Raw genomic sequence first — 6,080 nt, 5'->3', positions numbered from 1 at the left:
TACCTCTCATGTCATAGAGTTGCTTCATGGCAAACAGTGCAGACTCTGGAGCCAGTGGCCTGGGCTCGACTTAAGACTGCTACTTACTAGCTGTGTAATAGGGAAGAACAAATCTCACTCCATATTGGATCTGTTTCTTTTACTTTCACCTTTGCATTCCATTGCTTTTGCTACAAGATAAGAATGTTGCCTGTAGCTTGAAATATACAGGATAGCCCGTGTTCAAGGCTCTGACCTTTAAAGGTATAACACTGTTCCATTCATATAGAGATACAAAGTTGCGGAACAGACAATAACATTTGTTTTGTTCGAGGTTTATAGGAACATCGTGACTGGACCTACAGGGACAGCTGCAAGGACAAAGGATTCTGACACCAAGAGGGCTGCAGCGATCAATAACACCCCCTCCTCTTTTACTATGAGAGAAGCCTGAATTCTAACGAGGGTAAGATGGTTCTCTGCGAAGCTAGTCCACCATCTTCTCCATTTGCTGGCTTTCTGAATAAAATCACTATTCCTTGTCCCAACAACTCGTTTCTCAGTTTACTGCCTTGTCATGCGGCGAGCAGTACAAGTTTGGACTTGGTAATGGCTGTGCAACTTTGCACAAGTTACTGAATCTCTCCGTGCTTCAGATGCCCCTTCCATGAGGTGAGGAAGATAACCATGTCTACCTGATTAGGGTTGTTGAGAGAATTTTAAAAGCAATGACTGTAAATTGCTGTCATTATCATTATCCCTAGGAACTGAGTGCTCAAGGCTGGGCACTCAAAGGAGCTTGGAATGCCTCCTGAACTGCAGTGTGCGAATCAGGAATTGGCTGCAGTCCGCTAGGGAAGTGGGGATTGAGAGACAATAATGCAGTCGGGGCAGCTCCAGGAGTACTATGGGGGCCCAGGGACGGGGTGGGGCTGGAGGTCCTGCCCAGCTCACCCTGACTGCCTCTACCACACCCTGAGATTTTCCTCAGCACCACCCCCATCTCCTCCTCCAGACTCGGGGACCATCTGAGAGCAGACTGGAAAGGGAGCTCCTGCCTCAGATCTGCCCTGCAGGGAGCTGCAGCCTTGGTAGGTTGGAAAATGGTCACAATCCGCTCTTGGGAGGAGGAGAGGCGCAACTGTGATTCACAGTGTCTGCCAACTGCCAAGGTGTAAATACTCCCAGCATGGCGGGCTTCAAGCTCCTGACACGACGTCACTGAATACGGAGTTGAGAATGGATGGGCAGTTCCCTCTATTACACGGCAATATCTCTATATGCCTACAATAGATGTAAATTACCTGAAGCGCATGGATCACAGTAAAATACACAGAATTAGAACGTAGCTAAATAATTACAAAGGAATAGGTTGCAAACATATGTTTCTTTTTGATATAATAATTTAATATAATTTTAAATCATGGTTGTGTCGAAAAAGTAGCTGTCAGGATGCCTAAAACGGTTGGTTGTTTGGCCTGAGGTGACCCAGCACTGGAGCCTACCCAGCTCTTTGGTGGGGCTAATGGCAGACTCAAGCCAAGGAGTACTTCCCACAACTTCTGCTGCCCGTGTCCTTGTCCCCACGGTGAGCCACAGCCACCCCCCGCCTCTGCAGGAGACCCTCCAACACTAACAGGTAGAGCAAATGAATCTAGAAAATTATATGGAGTCCAGTTCCACCCTGAAGTTGGCCTTACAGAAAATGCGAAAGTAATACTGAAGAATTTCCTCTTCGACATAGCTGGGTGCAGCGGGACCTTCCCTGTGCAGAACAGAGAACTTGAGTGCGCTCAAGAGATCAAAGAGAGAGTCGGCACATCAAAAGTTTTGGTTTTGCTCAGTGGTGGAGTGGACTCAACAGTTTGTACAGCTTTGTTGAATCGTGCTTTAAACCAAGGTCAAGTCATTGCTGTGCACATGGATAATGGCTTTATGAGAAAACGAGAATGTCGGTCTGTTGAAGAGGCCCTCAAAAAGCTTGGAATTCACGTCAAAGTGGTAAATGCCGCTCATTCTTTCTACAATGGAACAAACAGCTCTACCAATATCAGATGAAGACAGAGCTCCACAAAAGAGAATTAGCAAGACCTTAAAATGACTACGAGTCCCGAGGAGAAAGGAAAAATCATTGGGGATCCTTTTGTCAAGATTGCCAATGAAGTAATTGGAGAAATGAACCTGAAACCAGAGGAGGTTTTCCTTGCCCAAGGTACTTTATGGCCTGATCTAATTGAAAGTGCATCCCTTGTTGCAAGTGGCAAAGCTGAACTCATCAAAACCCATTATATCCACTACCAAACGTAAGGTAGATAGCTAGTGGGAAGCAGCCGCATAGCACAGGGAGATCAGCTCGGTGCTTTGTGACCGCCTGGAGGGGTGGGATAGGGAGGGTGGGAAGGAGGGAGACGCAAGAGGGAGGAGATATGGGAACATATGTATAACTGATTCACTTTGTTATAAAGCAGAAACTAACACACCATCGTAAAGCAATTATACCCCAATAAAGATGTTTTAAAAATAAAAATAAATAAAATAAAATGTTTTAAGTCACAAAAAAATAAAATAAAAAAAACCATTATAACGACACAGAGCTTATCAGAAAGTTGAGAGAGGAGGGAAAAGTCATAGAACCTCTGAAAGATTTTCATCAAGACGAAGTAAGGATCTTAGGCAGAGAATTTGGACTTCCGGAAGAGTTCGTTTCCAGGCATCCATTCCCAGGTCCGAGCCTGGCAATCAGAGTAATATGTGCTGAGGAACCTTATATTTGTAAGGATTTTCCTGAAACCAACAATATTTTGAAAATAGTAGCTGATTTTTCTGCAAGCGTTATAAAGCCACATACACTATTACAGAGAGTCAAAGCCTGCACAACTGAAGAGGCTCAGGAGAAGCTGGTGCAAATTACAAGTCTGCATTCACCGAATGCCTTCCCGCTACCAGTTAAAACTGTGGGTGTGCAGGGTGACTTTCGTTCTTCCAGTTATGGGTGTGGAATCTCCAGTAAGGATGAGCCTGACTGGGAATCTCCAATTTTCCTGGCTAGACTTATACCTCGCCTGTGTCACAACATTAACAGAGTTGTCTATATATTTGGCCCACCAGTTAAAGAACCTCCTACAGATGTTACCCCCACTTTCTTGACAACAGGGGTGCTCAGTACTTTACGCCAAGCTGATTTTGAGGCCCATAACGTTCTCAGGGAGTCTGGGTGTGCTGGGAAAATCAGCCAGATGCCGGTGATTCTGACACCTTTACGTTTTGATCGGGACCCACTTCAGAAGCATCCTTCGTGCCAGAGAGCCATGGTTATTGGAACCTTTATTACTAGTGATTTCATGACTGGTGTACCTGCAACCCTTGGCAATGAGATCCCTGTAGAGGTGGTGTTAAAGACGGTCACTGAGATTAAGAAGATTCCTGGTATTTCTCAAATTATGTATGACTTAACATCAAAGCTCCCAGCAACTACTGAGTGAGAGTAATAAACTTCTTGTTCTGCTCCAAAAAAAAAAAAAAAAAAAATGCCTGAAACTTCAGCAATTGGTTCTCCCCTCATTAGTAACCCTGATACTCTTTGTAGCACATACCTACCTCAGGACCTTTGCACCTACAGTCTCCCCTACATGGTATGCTCTTTCCCCAGATAACCCTGTGATTCCTTCCCCACTTCCTTTAGCTCTAGCTCCAGCAGCACTTTGTCACTTATTAAAAGACCTTCTCTGGCCATTCTATATAATAGCAGCACCCTTTCCCTCAGTCCTTCCTAACCCCCAGCTCTGATGTATTTTCCTCCAGAGCCCTTGACACCATGGACACTCTATTTGTTCATTCATCATCCATCCTCCCCCACCGAAATCCCCACAAGGACAGGGATTTCTGTCCATTGTGCTAACTGACCCCCAGTTAAATTATGTCTGATAGCAGGTACTAAATATAGCTCCACAGAATAAGTATCTACAGCTGTCCAGAGTCTCCAAGGTGCAGCCACAATGATCTCATCAGCTCTTAGCAGCAGGTAGTTATGACAACTCCCATTTTACAGAGAACTCCTTCCCCTACCACAGAAGGTATGAGGTTTGGGGATAAATTGACTTCCCCAAGATCACAGCTAACCAGACAACCTGCCAGACCAGTATTCCATTCTTGTGACCACACACCCGGGTTCTGCCCTCAATACTGCAATGCCTCTCAGAAGAGCAGGGGATCTCCCCTGGGTGATGCACCCCTGAAGACCCAGGATTCGCAGGCACACTATGTATTACCTCTCTTGAGGCCCCAGTGAAGTTCCTGGGACACATTAACTGCTCAGTAAACAGGTTTCTAAGTTGAAGTCAGACAAGTTCTTTTCCCAATGCCCTCCCTCACCCTCGCCCTGCACGCTCCCAAAGTCCCATCCCTCCACCTACAAGATCTCCTCCGCCGTTGGGAAGCTCTAATGAAGCTCTAGGGTGAAGCTTTGTCTGCTAAGGTTTAAGGCATTTTTTCAGGTCAGATGTAATTGCAAGCGTCCTCATCTCCTAGCACGCTACCTGGCACAGGAACATGCTCAATAAATAAATTTGATTGAATAAAGCGTGTGTGTGTGTGTGTGTAGGTGAGAGGATGAAAAGACTGCTACACTGACGGTGGGGTTTCAGGTACCCTATGAGGCAGGGAAAGGAGAGAGGGTCCTCTGGAACCACAGTTCTGGGAGCACAAGGCCGAGAGGCCACGAACCTCCCTTCCCTGTCAGTCCTGAGACAATGAGTTTGCCCCAGAATTTAAAAATGGGTTGAAAGGGGAGCAAAGGGGGCGGCTCCTTTTTCTGATGACTGGTGAGCCCAGCGCCTGCTCAGTTCTCCTTGTTATTCTTGGCGGGGATGCTCTTCCCCGGCAGGGAGGAAGGAGGGGCGGGGGAGCTGGGCTCCGCAGGTTGGCTTCCAGAAAATGAGATGTCAGCTGGCAGGAATGAATTAATAAAAGGAAGTGACCCCTGCTGACCCAGACTCATTCTTGGTAAATTTTGGATTCTGGAAGTTTCTCCATGGCCTCCACTTCTTCCCAGGGGAGCCACGGAGGCCGGGTGTGGAGGAGTGGATGAGTGTGCAGGTTGAGGTGGGGTTTTTAATTATCTGCTCCCCAGCTCTTCTGAAAATTACCTGCTTGTAAAGGGGAAATACTGACGGTTTCTTGGACACCTTTTTTTCTGGAGAGGACCAGAGGCAAGCTGGGGAGAATCCAGGCCTTCGGGGAACCTTGGGCAACAGGAGCTGGTTGTGTCCTCGGTGATGCAAGGCTTCCCAACCTTGTCCAGTGCTACCAATCACCTGCTGTAATCGTTAAGCAATTCAAATTCTAGGCTACAGCTGTCACATTAGCAGACATCAGACTCACCTGGAGAGCTTGTTCAAACAAATGGGGGGCCTGGGCCCCGGCCCTCGAGATTCTGATTCAGCAGCCCTAGTGTGGGACCTGACTGTGCAAGTGTAACAAACCCCCGGGTGTGCCGGGTGCCTGTGCTCCTGGGGCCACACTTTGAGAATCACTGCCCTAGGCCAGCTCGCTGGCCCACAATCTCCAGGGGAGGGATCGGTGTTTTTCACAACTTCCCAGGCGATTCTCAGCACCAAGACAGTTCAGGAAGCTGCTAAAATGTGAGGGCCACCTGCGGCCGAAGCCCCTGGGACCCTTGTTATGAGGCAGATTCCCAGGCTCTGCCTCAGCTCTGGGGACTCAGAACCTCTGGGCGGTGGGGCCCAGGAATCAGAATTTAACCATTACAGTTTAAGAGTCCTGACCCTACATACAGAGGAGTAATCACTTAGTTATCCAAGTGAACGCCAAACCAGGCTGTTTTCCAATACAAGAACAGTCCAAGGTTCGGGCAAGCTCGAGTTGCCCCGGGAGTCTCAACCTCCACCCCCAACCCTCCAACCCCGGAGGAGTTTGGCCAGAGTCCTCTGGACCCTGGAGCTCTCTCCCTCTTTAGGCGCAAGAGCCACGAGGCACAATTCCCCAAGCACGCCGCCCTCCCTCGCGTTGCCGTGCCTCTGCGGCATTGCACAACCTAAGGTCTCAACCAGGATGCCCTCTCCGCCTCCTGGCGTCTTTCACAT

At 48.0% G+C, this 6,080-nt stretch overlaps 2 pseudogenes; both read left to right on the top strand.

The window, feature by feature from the left end:
- The first annotated feature begins 1,168 nt into the window (after positions 1–1,168).
- LOC141279674 (GMP synthase [glutamine-hydrolyzing] pseudogene) lies at positions 1,169–2,355 on the top strand (annotated as a pseudogene).
- A 200-nt stretch (positions 2,356–2,555) lies between these two features.
- LOC101322691 (GMP synthase [glutamine-hydrolyzing] pseudogene) lies at positions 2,556–3,479 on the top strand (annotated as a pseudogene).
- The last annotated feature ends 2,601 nt before the right edge of the window (positions 3,480–6,080 follow it).

This window comes from Tursiops truncatus, chromosome 10, assembly GCF_011762595.2.
Source record: "Tursiops truncatus isolate mTurTru1 chromosome 10, mTurTru1.mat.Y, whole genome shotgun sequence".
Taxonomy (NCBI): Eukaryota; Metazoa; Chordata; class Mammalia; order Artiodactyla; family Delphinidae; genus Tursiops; species Tursiops truncatus.
Note: the sequence above shows the minus strand (reverse complement) of the source record. Positions and strands in the feature narration are given on the sequence as shown.